The following is a 16,083-nucleotide window of genomic DNA, read 5'->3' as shown; positions in this document are numbered from 1 at the left end:
AGATTATTTCCTCCCATGAATCCTTGCAATTATGGTGCAATTACACAACATGGTACAAAACACATCCAAGATCATACCTTCCTAGTTTCTTTAACTATACCCATGAAACGGAAAAGGTAAATAACAGCCTACATATAATCATAGGAAAGGAGGTTTTTGCTATTAAGATGATTTGATCTCAGGAAGTATTCCATAATTAAAAGAAAGTCAACACTTTGGAAGAAAGGGATGGAACTCAAAAGTAATTAGAAAAATCTACCCTGGAAGAAAATCAGGTTTTCTAGTCACAGAAAAAATCTATACTTAAAACATTATGTGCATATGAACCAATCAGAAACTAAACACTTTTCAAACCACAGAATTCTACTATTAGGTGGGGAATAGTTTTTATTCCCCCCAATGCTGGGATAACTGGGGGCATTAAAACTATTAGTAAGATGCCCCCAATGTTTGCATGTATATATTAAGGGCTGCTGATTATGTATTCTATTTTGCTGTTGTTTGTGGTTTTTAACTGTTGTTATCCACCCAGAGTCGCCATGGTGAGTTGGGTGCCCATAGAAATGGAATGAAAGAAATAAAAATAAGGATAGCAAAATGTTAACAATCCATTTGTCAGCCTCCTACTCAGGCTTTCATGGTTTCAGGATTTGATAGATTGCTAGCTGCTTTTCCCCCCCCCCTCCATTGTTATGAAACAGGAGACTAAAAAAATTAGCACATGAACATAGGATTGAATGAAAACAAGACAAGGCATACTGGAAAATTGTAACTGATAACATCAACTACAAGAGAGAACACATTTCAAGTTACATATTCTGCACCTACTTAAATACAAATTGCAAATGATATTTTTGAGATATTTGAGTTTTTAAGATAATTCTAAATACTACGTTTTATAAAGGAACCACAGATATAAAGTTTCTGCGCCATCAATTATTCCATAAATCACAAAATACAATGCACTGTAATTCAAGAAACAATTTAAAATATAAGGGTGGGATGAAGACCAAGGATTACAACCTATTGTTAACAGTGTTTCAAAATCTTTGAATATGTTAGTAAAATTCCAAATTTAGGCAATGATGTTAACAAATGATTTTGTGCCAAAGTTTAGCCCCAGCTACTAATAGGAATTACATTTCAATTTGCCAATGGATCTCTTCAACTTCTAGAAAATCTTTCTATTAAACCTTGCTTAAATTGTAAATTCAACATAATGTATAGCACATATTTGCATACGCAGCCAAATCCCAACATCCGGCAATCTTGCCTTTAGCCTCATCCTCAAATGCCTTATTCTGAAGATAATTATTGTAAGAAAATTATTGTAATTACATATGCAGATATGGTGCATCTAGACTCTAGAAACAGACCAAAGACACAGCAAGAATTATTTACTAAGACTGATATATTTACAGATTGCTGGAAGAATAAAAAGTGACCTCAAGAAAGAAGGAGGGAATGACAGAATTTGAAACATGTATACAGAACCAAGACCACCTACTAGGATGCATGTATAAATTGCTATTAAAATAAGACATGGAGACAGAACAAGGAAAAGACTGTATGATAAACTGGATGCAAATTTTTAAAGAAACAATTACATTACAACAATGTGAAGACTTATGAAAAAAATTCAGTGACATTTACCCCAAGCTATAATTTAAGAGAAAATTAGTACAAAATGTTTTATAGATAGTACATAACTCTGTCCATAATTGCAAAATAGAAAAATCATATAATAATAAATGTTGAAAATGCTTCGATACAGAAGGAACATTTTATTATATACAGTGGTTGTATTAAAAAATTTCAAAAGTATTGTAAAGAAATACACAGCATTGCTAAAAAAAATCTTAAAAACAAAGCTTGAATTGAAACTTCAGTTTTTTCTACTAGAAATCTTTCCAAAACAAGTAGATAAAAAATATCACAATTTAATGAGATTTATACTAACAGTTGTGAGAATTAATTTGGCCTGAAATTGAGAAAGAATTACTTTGCCAATAATATTAAACTGGAAAACCAAAGCTGGGGAATACACAGCAATGGCAAAATTAATAGTATTAATTTCCAGAACAGAAACTTGACTAAATTTAAGCAACAATGGCTTCCCTATATATTACACATCACACAACAAGGCAAGCTCAGATAGAAGATAGTTTTGAAGTTGGAAAATATTTGATGTAAAAATAGTAACCAGAAGCAATTTTAATGTTTATATATAATTTGATGTAATCACCAGTTGGGCACAATGGGAGGGAATCTAGAATTTAATATTGTTTTTTATTAATTTTTTAAAAAAATCCATAACATGCAGTATTTCAAACTTCACTTCTTTCTTTCTGAGGATCCATCCAACCATGATCTCATGGTCTGCCACTTCCACTTCCTTTTCCTTTATATTTGCTTTGTGATTTGGTCCTTATTTACATTCTCTTCATTTATTTCTTTGTTCATTCAATTTATATCTTACTTTTCTTTCTGGAGTTCAAGATGGTGTACAAAGCTCTCCGTCCATCAATTTTTCCTCACAACAGAAGCAATGAGAGGGTCATTTGGGCTGAGACAGTGACTGGTCCAAAATCACACTCTGAGCTTCCATTGCTAAGGCTGGACGGAAACCCAGGTATCCCCAGTCCTAGTATAATATCTAGTCTACCCACCAAACCTCAACATATTATTTCATTCTGGTTAATCACTTTTCTATTTAATCCACATTCATTCAGCAATACTCTAAAGCATCACATGTCCAATGCATTTAATTTATTTTTTGTTTCTTCTGATGCCTCCAGCACTTACTCTTATATAATAAATAAGACAAAAGCACTTTGCTTTATACATTTTAGCTTCTTTCAACAAACATTCACTCCCTAGAATAGACTGCATATTATCCACTACCTTTCTGCTAGAATCTACAAATCTTGCAATTTTTCATTCCAATTTTCCTACCTAATTACCTTGATACCTACCTTGATTTTTGATACTTTAATTTACTTATGTTTTTTGTAAATCAACAGGTGTACAATAAACCTGACTTTCATACATTTCTCAATGACCTACTGAAAAACAGAAATCTGGTCTACTCCCTCCTCCCCCATTGGCAACAGTACTTGTACAATTGCATCCTAGGGCTTAAATGCTGTATCCCAAGAATATAAGCTTTAAACAAAATTTGGTCCAGTGCTCCACTAAGCCCACACAAAATATACAACCTTGTGGGCACCCTGAAACATTTCTTTGCCACTTGAGACTTAAGGAATACTTCCAGGACAAGAAACAAGACACAAACATACAGTTATTGTCAACCCCACAAATTCTGGGACAGCACGTAGCTACAGAGCACACCAAACTCCAAATGTACAAGAAACACACTGCATGACAGGCCCAGATGGATACAACACTGAATTAGATCTCTACACTGAATGATTTCACCAACAAGCAACAATCACACACACTCCCCTTACACAAGAACCTCAGCAGAGCAGAACAAGATGCCATCCAAGGCCTCAAGAATAACAATGACGTCATAATCAAATGAACTGAAAAAAGGATGGGCAGTTGTTCTTATGAACAAGGTAGATTATGTCAAGGAAACTGAGACACAACTCTCCAATACCTCAGTCTACCAACATCTATCCTCAGATCCCACACAATGTATTCAGATCAATATTTCATGAATCTGATAGACATACAAGACCATACCTACATAAAGACTCCAGGAGCCCTAAGCAGGCATCTTCTACCAACTTCCCAAAATAAACAAACCAAGCAACCTAGCCTGTTCCATTGTCTCAAACACTGGAATCTTCACAGTTGGAATATCAGGTTTCATGGATTCTGTACTCAGACTTATGCCATCAGTACTCCCAGCTATATAATAGACTTTTGAAAAGACTGAACTCTATGGGCAATCTCCCTAACACCACCATTTTATCCACCATAGATATTGAGGCACTATATATCAACCTTCCCCACAAAAAATGGACTTCAAGCCATCAAGATCATCACTGATGGCAATACAGGTTGCCTTGCCATCAGACCATATGACTTACCAACTTCATCTTAAGAATAATATATATTTGCAAATAGTGATATAGCTATTGCCACAGTACAGGTAGTCCTCGCTCAATGACCATTTGTTAAGCAACCGTTCAAAGTTACGGCAGCACTGAACAAAGGTACTTATGACTGGCCTAGAACTTCTAGTACTAGACGTTACAGCCGTTGCAGCACCCCCATGGTCACGTGATCAAAATTCAGGCACTTGGCAGCCCACCCACACTTACAACCACAGGGGCGCTTCAATCCCCCCCAACCTATCTCCTTCCATCCATGCCCTTTTGGCCCCCTGCACTCCGCAGCCCCTGCTGCCCTAGCTGACTTTTGCCGTCTTCTTGCTCCCACTGCTGACCAAACATGTCCATCCTCACCCATCGTGAGACAGCTGCTGGCCACATGAGGCTTTCTTCCCAATGTCGCACACGGCGGTTCCCTCGCAAGACCTGAGAAAGATAGCCTCACATGGCCAGCAGCTGCCTCGCAAAGGGCCGGGCTAGGCCAGGCACGCCTCATCATCAGCAGGAGCAAAGACAGCAAAGGTCAGCTGGGGTGGCAAAGCGCAGGGTGGCAGGGGCCTCAGAGTGCAGGGTGGAGAGGGCAGCTGCGATTGGGCTTGGGTGGCAGGGCTTCTTGGGGCAGCTCCGGTCCCAATTACCGCCATAACTTGAGGACTACCTGATGCCCACATCTTAATGATTACCTAGAACCACACTTTCTCAGCTCTTACTGAGAAATTATTTACAATAGTATGTTAAGTAAAAGCAAAATGTCTGCTCTATGGACTATGAAATAAAGAATGGTGGATGCCATTTACTTGTGTCAGTTTCAGCTTGGGATTCTTGGACCGAAAGTGGAGGGGTACCAATACTTTTGGCAGAATCTGTAAATACTCTCATTTTTCTTAGGCTTCTGTGGAGCTGTTTTTTAAAAAAAACCTTACCTATTAATTTGAATATATATGCCTTGGGGGCTTTTACTTTATTTTAGAGGCTTATTTTATATCATGGTATTATAATCTTGATCTTTGTTGTAAACCGCCCAGAGTAACCCCCTTGGGGGGAGATGGGCGATGGCTAAATTTAATAAATGAATGAATGAATGATGAACTATGGTATGATCTAGTATTACTTGTTTTATGTTATGTTTGTACTGTGCCTAGGTATAAGCACAATGTAAATAACATTACTACTGCCACTAGTACTAGATGGATGATTTAGGAAAGCATGCTCAGGCCACTACGCAAAAGTGCCCAAAGACTGAAAAAAATTCACTGCAATGTTATCAATACTTGTAGAATGATTTCCATCTAGTAGAAGCCAAACACCCACTCACTGCCTTTAAATATTTTTACAGATGCTGTTGGTCCTTTGGATAAAGTTCTGGTATGTATTTTATAATACCATTCAAATGTCATGAAGGGATGATTTAGATAAATCTTTGGAGGTATGCTGGGTTGGTGTGCATGGGTCTGCTTTGCATCTTTATTGATCAGTATCACTATAAATAAAATTCTCAGTAGGCCAACCTTTGCCCCTGCAAAACTTCAATCTCCTAACCTCAAAACTGCAGTCAGTACTGTTGGACTGAAAAATGCTCAGTTGGAATTAGGAAGTGTTTTATACACCTTCCAACCTAGAAGAATCCAATGATCAAGCTGGGTGGGTGGAGCAAATCTAGAAGAAAGCCACCAACTGCATTTCCAAGAATCATCACAAACAATATTCTATAACCCAAGATGCTAGAATAGAATACTGATTATTAACTTCTTCCCCTTTTCTTGAAATTATCATTTTTACAGGTTCCCTCTCCTTAGCCACTAAGTTAAGGAGAAGAGATAAAGAATGTGATGGCATCATAAGACAAAGAAAGTAATTCTACATATTTTAGGGAAGAATTTATTACATTTTTTTAAATGATGCATATGGCTAAAGTATTATTATGGTTACTCTGAAACACTGGCTGTTGCACAGAATAGCATCCCTTTGTAACTTCTGTCTCATTATATTATTTTGCTGCACAAGGTCTGACAAAGTACTTCATATCAGAATGCAAACTCTTGTGATACTCCACAGCTTTCCTATAGCAATAAGGAATTGGTAAAGTCTAATGAAAAACTCTTAACAAACCATTCCTTATCAAATCAAACGTGAGCTCTTTTTCCTTAATTTCCTAGATAGGGGTCTAAGTGAGTACCATGAACAATATAGGTAGAAGTTCATCTTTAGCGGCCATCATCATAGATGGAAAGAAAAAGGAATGTCCAATCCTGGGAATCTATAGCCCTTTTCCAAGGACGCTTCCCTATCAGGAACTGGCCACAACTGGAATGTGACTTTTAGATTTGCCTATGCCAACCAGGTGCCTGCCAGATGTCCTGAGCTATTAATTCACATACCCTCCAACCAGCATGAAAAAATCACAGCACAGTTTTTGATAGTAACAACTTCTCCCAGCTTATTCTAATTGATTTACATATCCATTAGATGTTTGCATAAATAGCAGCTGTTTTGTTTCAGTAGCTACCAGTTCTGTAGCAGTTTGCACACACTGAGGTTAAACTTACATTAGTAAACAATCTAGTAACAGGTTGTGATTAATTTTCTAACATTGGACATTTTCACTAGAAAGTCGGATAGGGTCATTATGTTCTCAGTGCCCGGTTTGAAGCACAGAGTCCAGTATCTGGGGAGCTTCTACTTCCATTATTAAAAATGATATATTCAAAGTCCTTATAGTTACTCAGATAAGCTTGGAAAAGCAGGCAGGCAGTGGTTATTAAAGCATCAAGAGAAAGATATTACTTGGATTTCTACTGTCAGAAACCCAGCCAGAGATTTTGTGTTTTTTTTAATCAGAAAATTATCTTGCTAATCCTATAAGGTATTTTGTTTCAATACCTAAACAAGGCCTAGGAATAAGAATCTGCTGTTACTCATCATGGTAACTGCTATCTTATCCCAGTTTTTGTATTTCTAGAAATTGGAGCTTTACATTTAAAATATTTATATTTATGAAACCTGCTGCTTTTTGAAGAAACTTGTCAAAAGGATGTAGCAAATTTTTGTGTCTTGGTGGCTAGGTGGCTGACTGTCAGGTTTCTCCAGTTGATGCTAGAAAATTCACAGGCATTGCTTAAAGGCCATGGCACTTTGAAAATGTATGTTTATTGCTAGCATTAAAAAGCCATTAAAGAAATTCAGCACCTGCCAAATGGAAAATTCAAGCACTGTTTCTACTTACAATTCTCTTGCTCCTGCAGTGTAATAGGCTAACAACCTCACACTTTGGGGTTGCCACCCGTGCACTGTTATTTTAGCAGACCAGCCTGGTCTCAGACATTAGTCTCTAACACTGCCAGATTTAACCCTCTTCATTCTACCCTCACAATCACCCACCACATTTCCCAACTATTATCTTGATTCCCCACTACCACTTTCAAAAAACTTGCGTTTAGCTCAGGGAAAGCCAAGCACACTAGCTCACTTAAGTCTACTGACCTACATATTCCAGTCAGTTAAAAAGCCAATCCAAATATCACTTGCTTCCCGGTTTACAAGTGGGAACATTCATTCTCCTCTCTCAGTAATATATGAAGCAATATAGAGTTTGCTGTCCTAACAGTCAGAAATCACGCTGAGACGAGGAGTAGGTCTCTAGTGTTTATTACTGCAACATAAAACAGAATCCTAACAAACTGAAGCAGCGTGGGAAAAACCCAGACAGATAAACCCTGAAAGTTAAGGCGGGTCGGATCTGTGTCTCTTTGAATGGCTGCTTAATTCCTCAGTACTACGCATGCGTTTTCCCCCCTGGATAGGGGCCCCCTCCTGCTCGCCATCAGTACTCATGACATCGCTGTTCCTTTAATCTGGCCCTACTCATAAGCCCTTTTTTGAAACAAGTTGGCCTTAAAAAAAAAATCCTTACATCAGGAATAACATTGGCTGAAAGGGATTAGGATTTGCCCTGCTTCTTAGTTAAAATTACAAAACATGTTTGAAAAACCTCAAAATACTGTATATTTTAATCTATTCCCTCTGTGTTTCTTTCTTTTTGCCCTTTTTATCGAATACATTTAACTTATTAATACATTCTGGCATCTTGGTTTATTCAATGGAAAAAAGGTATATCCAGATTTATATGGCGGGGAAGAAACCAGGGGTTAAATATAAAATTCTCCAAGATGCAAAGGAAAGAGGAGGACTAGGATTGCCAGATTTTAAACTATATTTTGCAATCTGCTGTTTCGTTTGGATGAAAGAGTGGATACTGCTGAGAAACAAGAGAATTAGAAGGACATAACCTTAGGTTTGGGTGGCATGCCTTTTTATGGTACAATAAAGTTACCACAAAATATAGATTTTAAAAATCATTATCTGAGAAGTGCCATATTAAAAATATGGAATAAATACAAACCCAGGCTGTGTCCGAAAATACCTTCATTGGTTTCAGCACAATAAGCATTTTATAGAAAAGAAACAACAGGCAAAGAGAAATGGTTAACACATCAAGATTTGTTAGTACAGAAACATGGAGAACTTAAGATGAAGTCAAGAGAACAATTGACTGCAGAGGGATTTAGTTTTCAGTGGTTTTCATACACACAATAAAGAGAAAGATTTAATATAGACAAAAAGGTAACCGAAATTGAACATAAGACAGAATTTGAAACTGAACTGTGTACAAATGATTGCAAAAATGTATAAACTTTTGTTGAGATTTGAAATGGAAATAGAACAAGTTAAAGACTGCATGATAAAATGGGCCAAGAATTTTGGTTATAATACACAGATAGATCAACAGGATGTGGGTAAAGGATTGAAATTCACATTGTGTTATCATTTAAGAGAGAATTTTTATAAAATGATGTGCTGTTGGCATATGACACCAGAGAAATTCTCTTAAGATGAGAATTCTCTAGTCAGTGTTGGAAATGAGAAAAACATGGACATTTTAACGTGCATGGGGGACCTAGGGAAAAGCAAAAAAAAATGGATACAAATACATATGATACAAAGAATTTTGACGATTAATATTGAGATGAAACAAGAATTTTCTTTATTGGGGTTTATGGATAGTCATTTAGAAAAAACTCATGGAAGACTGGTTTTGAATATGGTAACTGCAGCAAGATTACTATATTCACAAAGATGGAGAAAGACTGAAACACCCACAATAGAGGAATGTGTTGTAAAGATGCAGAATTTGCAGAAATGGCAAAATTGACCTGTTTGATCAGGGATAGAACAGTAAGTTCTTTTATAAAAGACTGGAAATTTTTTATGGACTTCCTCCTGAAAATGGGGAGAAAAAATGAAATGGCGGTTTCTGGATTTGCTGATTGAAAAAAAGTGTTGAATGTGGGACAGAAGGGAACCTTGTAATTTAATTTCAAAGAGGGAGGAGGAATAATAAGTTTGTAACTGCTATAAAGAAGATTGGAAGTACCTTCTTTAATTTCTTTTGCTTTTTCTACTTGTATTACTTCCTACACTTTTTTTCTTTTATCCTTTTTCTAAATTTTTTAAAAATCTTTTCACGTTCATCTTTTACTTATGTAAAAATCTTTAATAAAATTATATAAAAAATGCATTCTGGCATCTTGGACTCCTGAGCTAGTAATAATAAAGGTTAATTATTGCAAGCAGCTTCCTCCATACCCATGGCCAGTAGTATATAAACAGAACGCTCTGAACATTTGCATAAAAGGGACTCGGCCTTGCATGTTTCTATTTCTGAGTCACGTCTACCTGCACAGAGATTAGACTACAGTCTTCAATTCTGATCTTGAAGTTCTGAAAAAAGACATGCTTTGATATGCATTTTTCCCTTTGAATATCAATAAAAAAAAAGAACATTCATTGGACACACCTGAATCTCCAGTTAAATTTCTGTGCATGTGCACATACAGAGGGTTTTGAAGCAAGTTCCACAATCTATGAATAGACAGTTACTCACATTAAAAGAATCTTCAGCATATCTCAAAACAGTTCTTAATTGTATGGCATTAAGCATTCACATTTTGTTCTCTGTGAAAACCTGCCAAGACTTGATTTTGCCATCACACTGCCCGCCCTGGGGTTCAGAAATCACAATTCTGCACTTAGGAAGGAATGCTTCTTGCAAGGGAGAATTACAAAGCATTCCCCTAATTCTGGGAATTGGAAAAACAATCTTATCCCACTACCTGCACTACAGCGCGCCTGCAATTTATCTTATTTTGTCTTCTAACTGGGCTTTGTGAAGCTTACGTAGATCATTAAAGTATCATTTGAAGAAAATGACACTCTTATCCAAACAATTACAAGAGATTTTCTCAGCATGGCCAACTGGTTGTACATGAAATAAGATGAACAGAGGGAACAAATTATCTCCAGTCTTAGATAACAGATTGGGCTACTTTTACTGAGAGGTTCTCCCCACCTTCTCTTTGGCAGAATTTGGGGTTCCTAGAACTGGAGATGTGAAAAGGGTGACACACAGGGGCTCAAACAGTCTCCTAACTACCTTTCTGAAGGCCTAGTATTCAGACTGTCTGGGGGTGGGTGGGAGGATTATGGGCAAAACTGCATACTTTCCCCATTTACTTTTAGAGTACAGTAATGAATATGACGTGTAAAGCCCAATCTGACCATCAAGCCTACTCTAACTGTAGGCTAGATAGCTAGACACAGATTTTTTTTTCCATTCGGAAGAGCAAATCACTTTGGTAGTTGCCAAGAAAACCAAAGGGACATGTCCCCATATTTTCCAGAAATCAAATTTTACTCAAAGACTTTAACTTACTGCTTCAGCTTCTTTTTAACTATGAATTTCTGTTCCCTTAAAGCTAATAAAGACAGCAATGGAATACTGCACATAGGGACAGTTCAGAAAAATAAAATTTATGATCCAAAAAAGAACCATGAAACTGAGTGAAATTTATTCCACTTTTGCAATGCATGTGTTGTACAGAAGAAATAGAAACACAAATCTTATTGCTCTTATTTAGCTGAAACATTAGGGAATTCTGCCAAAGTTCAGCTGAGTACAGGAGAAATGGAACTACAAAAAAACCTGAAGAGAAGCAGACAGAATGCTATGAAGAAATATGTTTTCTTAAAAGTAAGGGAAGTATCATCTTTGATAATCTGTCAAAGTTGTATGGCTGAAGCAAAACAAAAAACAAAAAAAACAGAAACAAAAACAGGAAATGTGCAATCTGTTTTTGACTCCTGATACCCCTCATGGTTAAGGCAAATATTCAATATCTGTGCTTTTGTACAGGAAGTAACTTCAAAAAAACATGATATGGAGAAATCAATGAAAAGAGATGCCCGGCTAACCAGAACTGCTGTCTTCCATTAAAGGCTTCCTGAGATTGATAGCACCCAAGATCTTATATTTTCCATTCCAATTTACGTGTGCTTTCACTTTTGATATATATATATATATATATATATACATCACAAGAGCACTTACTGACAAATACTGAGGTATACAAGTAGATCTTATGCTGGAAGAAAGAGATAATACCTCTTTAAAAATCAGAAGGGGGATTCTATTCCAAAAGTACTGTACGCTCAGCTGATGCTTAACAGGAAGCCAAAGAAGCATGAAGCTAAGCATGATGGCTCCCTCTTTCCCTGATTCTTCAGAAACTGATAGAAGCATGATGCCTCAGATCAAGAAGACAGTATTACCAACATGACAGGAAGCCCATATTCTCTATCAATTTGTCCAATCCCCCTTTAAAGCCTTTTTTAAATTGGTATCTTTGGTATTTTCAGAGTTTAATTACAGATGCAGAGAAACTTCCTTCTCATTGGGAATCTCTCACTGCTTTGCTTCATCAGATGAGCTGAGCTTCTTGTACGAGTTCAAATATCAAGGTTGGAAAGTGATCTGCACTGTATGCTGTTTCTTTTTCTTAAATCTTAATCTTAATTATTGAGATTTTCCTTCATGTGTGTGAAGCTCTGTTACCTGTTCAATTTTCTTTTCTTTTATTCATGTATTAGATTTATGCATGTCTTTTCTCCAAGAGTTCAAGACTGGTATATGCAGCATTCCTTCTGTCGTATTTTTCCTCCCAATAAATCAGTGAGGTGGGTTGTGTTGAAAGGTAATGACTGTGTCACCCAGTGAGCTCTCGTGACTAAGGATGAATTTCAACCTGCATTTCCCCAGTCTTAGCTTACCTTCTGAAAATTGGGTCCTTCTTCTGGACCTTTTCTTGTGTAACAATAATTTAAGTGTAAAGAACAAAATGGCACACCCTATACCATTAGGTCATGCCACAATTTAATTCAAGCCCTTTCCTAATAGTCTACAATGCAAATTTAGTCTTTTTCCTAGCTGCCATGCATTCAGTTGGCATTTTCACTGTGCAATTCACCACATGAGCCCAACCAGATTTCAGAGTCCCTGGTCTCTAGCCCATTACTAGTTTTATTTATTTATTTTTCAAATTTCTATTACCTCCCATCTCCCCCCAAAGAGGGGGACTCTGGGCGGTTTACAATAAAATAGTTAAATCTTGACTGGAGAAATCAGGAATACCTTTGTAATATTAGCACTGTCACTGTTACAATCCTCTTCCTGGAGAACAGTCCCATCTTCCCATTGATAATTTTACAGATGAGGTCCTTTTGTTCCACAATTGTTTAAGAAATAAATCTTACTTTCTGGATGCTGACTCACTTTATTAATTCTTTCTTCTGCTTCCTTAATTTTATGTAATGCACATAAGAGAATTACATAAAAATTCAACAAGGCATGGTATACATGAATGTACTAAAAAAGCTTCTGAGAAAATGCTGAAGCCCACGCTTCTGAAGGAATCAAACTACTTCCACTAGCTTTCTCAACACTGAGAAAACATTTAATGTTTTTTAAAATGTTAAAGGGCAAGAACTGGAGCAAAAGAAATTTGCAGTAACAGAATACATCCACATTATGATATAAACCATTTCAGACGCTTGGAAAGTCATTCTGCTTGTAGTGAAACATGCCTCTACAAAGTGAAAAGGCGAATGAGAACGTTGCTTCTAATTCAGAAGGGTATCCTAGCACCTCACCACTTTCTTATAACTTAGACTGGAAGCCAAACATCTGGTGAGTAAAGTCCAACTTTGGAATACTGCTTTGGCCAGGATTTTTTACTGACTGACTAGTCTAGTACATATAAAGTAATGAGTCCCCCTTGGGAGAGATGGGCGGTGATATAAATTTAATAAATAACAACAACAATAATGAGCCTGAACATATAAAACTGAAAACAATTTCAAGAGCTTTCCTTACAAAAATATTTGCAGAAGTCTTGCAGTATGGTGCTCAGACTCCACAAGCCATTTTTCTGGAATTGTTTGGAACAGATGCATGGCTTGCCTACTATAAAAAATTAGGATTACAAAATTTCCATCCCTGTATTTTAAATATCATTAGTACTTTAATGTTGAACTTTCAACTATTTACAATGATGCACCATTCACAGCTTGGGGGAATTAGAAAAAGTTTTGAGGTTCAAGTATGGAAAAAGGAAATCAGGTCTCACTGTGCACGAGAAAACTCAGAACTACAGATTACATATGCAGTCTGTGCCCTGGGAATTAATCATGCAGGCAAAACTTTAATTTTATATATTCTAGACACACATTAAGAAAAGAGTCTAAACTGTGAAAAATAATCATAAAGATATATCAAATCTTTATTTTCCTCACAGACCAACAAAGAAAATATTTTAAAGTTTGCTCTAGATCAGAGATTGGCACCTTTTGTACCCTTAGGCACCCTCCTCCAGAAAAACTGAATTTTCACAAGTTTTTCAAGCAGCTTCATGTTCCCATAAATTAGATTTGTCCATAGTAAAATACTAAGTCATCATCTGACCTGAATACGAATTCTACCAACACCACTTCTCTTTTTTTTTTTTACTGGAACCTCTCATCAAATCCTTTATCTTAGCTCCTTCCTGCTACCACTTTTTCATTTTGTTGGCTGTTTTCTTCTTTCTTCAACAGAACAAGAGCGAAAGGCCTAGAACAATTTGTGTTTGTCTTCTGGCAGTCATGACTAGAATACTAAAACTATACAGGAGCCCAAGTATGATGACTGAGACAAAGATAGCTGCAAATGAAAGGCTTTTCTAACAACTGGGATTTTTTTTACCACCTCACAGTGGGAACAGAACACTGTGTTTATGTTCTGTGAATAATAGTTTGCATGCCAAAAAGCCACAGACAACTGTTGCACAAAAACATATGTGCAACTTGTAAAAGAAAGTAGCAGGTGGCAGTAGAAGACGTCAACTCAAAGTGGAAGGGAACACCTAAAAAAAGAGTCAAGATGGCAACATACTTTTTAAAAAAAATTAAAATTTTATGGCATGAAAACTGGGAACATGAACTGGTGAACCAAAAATTTAAGATCTTTGATGCCAAGAATACCCACATCAAGTAAATGTCCATGCTTTGGTCAATCTTAAATTTGTACATAAACACCAGTTACTGCACAGAATAAGAACAATTAGAGTACTAAATATACAAAGATATATACTCCATAAATAATGGCCCAACAGCATACACTGCAATACAGGCAGAGTCACCATATCATTGCCAAAGCCAATATTTTAAAATAAAATACAGCCCCCGGCAAGAAAAAAGCAACCTATGCCAACTGCAGGATTAACCACTTGCTTGTTGGTAGCATTGCCCTGTTGAAATAAAAGCATATGCCGCCTAAGATGATTTTTTATTTTTTTTAAAAGGTCTCTTTTCCTTTGTTGTGCAACTTCACAGTATATACATCTTAGAACCATCTATTGCAACACAAAATAAAGCACTGCAAACCAATTTTTGAAACTAATAATACTTAATCAGGATATGACTAATGAAATCTATCCAAAATTATGAAAAGCAATTTATTGATAGCTTTCAACTTTATATTGGAATAAAGTGCAAAGCATCGACCAGCATAATCAATCAGGACCTCCTGACAAAGTTCATTCTAGCCCTTCTAGTACTAAACTGAGGGATTGTAAAACCTGTCTCTAATGCTGCATGTAGGTTCTCAGACTGAGATGTTTTGCCAGTGGCACCTAATGCAATATTAATAAGGCACATAAATAATGCCCATATCATTAGACAGAGGGGAAGTCTGAAGATGCAGGCTTCACTGTCTCCCTTAAACCATCTTGTCCTACAATGTCATTCTACCTTGTTAGCTGAAAACAAAGACAAAAAACAGGGATCAACTTGCAGTATGTATTTTTTCTGTTTGTAATTTACTTCCACTATAAAAAAGATGTACAATTTCCACAAGAGTCAACACAACAAAAAGACCTTCCTATCCTTATGTGAATAGGAACTTGTGTCTCTTGTGATGGCAATACGTGTAAGTATCTGCAGTTGTTGTTTATTCGTTCAGTCGCTTCCGACTCTTCGTGACTTCACGGACCAGCCCACGCCAGAGCCTCCTGTCGGTCATCGCCACCCCCAGCTTCCCCAGGGACGAGTCCGTCACCTCTAGAATATCATCCATCCACCTTGCCCTTGGTCGGCCCCTCTTCCTTTTGCCCTCCATCAGCATCTTCTCCAGGGTGTCCTGTCTTCTCATTATGTGGCCAAAGTATTTCAGTTTTGCCTTTAATATTCCCTCAAGTGAGCAGTCTGGCTTGATTTCCTGGAGGATGGACTGGTTTGATCTTCTTGCAGTCCAAGGCACTCTCAGAATTTTCCTCCAACACCACAGTTCCAAAGCATCGATCTTCCTTCTCTCAGCCTTCCTTATGGTCCAGCTCTCGCAGCCATATGTTACTAAAGTATCTGCAGTACAGGTACACATATGTTGGTACAGCCTCCTCTTGAGCTCCTTCCCAGAATGCAAAATTAATTTGGTGCAGACAGTTTGTCGCATACATGGATGCATGAATTGTGTAGATCACACATTCTGTTATGCTCATGGTACAAAAATAGGGAGACAAATAATAATGTTGACCAACAAGAATCTGAACTGAGCCACAGTTTGGTGGAGAAGAGT

The 16,083-nt window shown here is 37.0% G+C and overlaps 1 protein-coding gene across 8 annotated transcripts in view; it reads right to left on the bottom strand.

Moving 5' to 3' along the window:
- ABI1 (abl interactor 1) overlaps positions 1–16,083 on the bottom strand; it is a 98,516-nt gene that overhangs the window by 32,043 nt on the left and 50,390 nt on the right. The window lies entirely within an intron of this gene.

The sequence above is a fragment of the Candoia aspera genome, chromosome 4, assembly GCF_035149785.1.
Source record: "Candoia aspera isolate rCanAsp1 chromosome 4, rCanAsp1.hap2, whole genome shotgun sequence".
Taxonomy (NCBI): Eukaryota; Metazoa; Chordata; class Lepidosauria; order Squamata; family Boidae; genus Candoia; species Candoia aspera.
The sequence above is the reverse complement of the archived record's forward strand: the minus strand, read 5'-3'. Positions and strand labels throughout refer to the sequence as shown.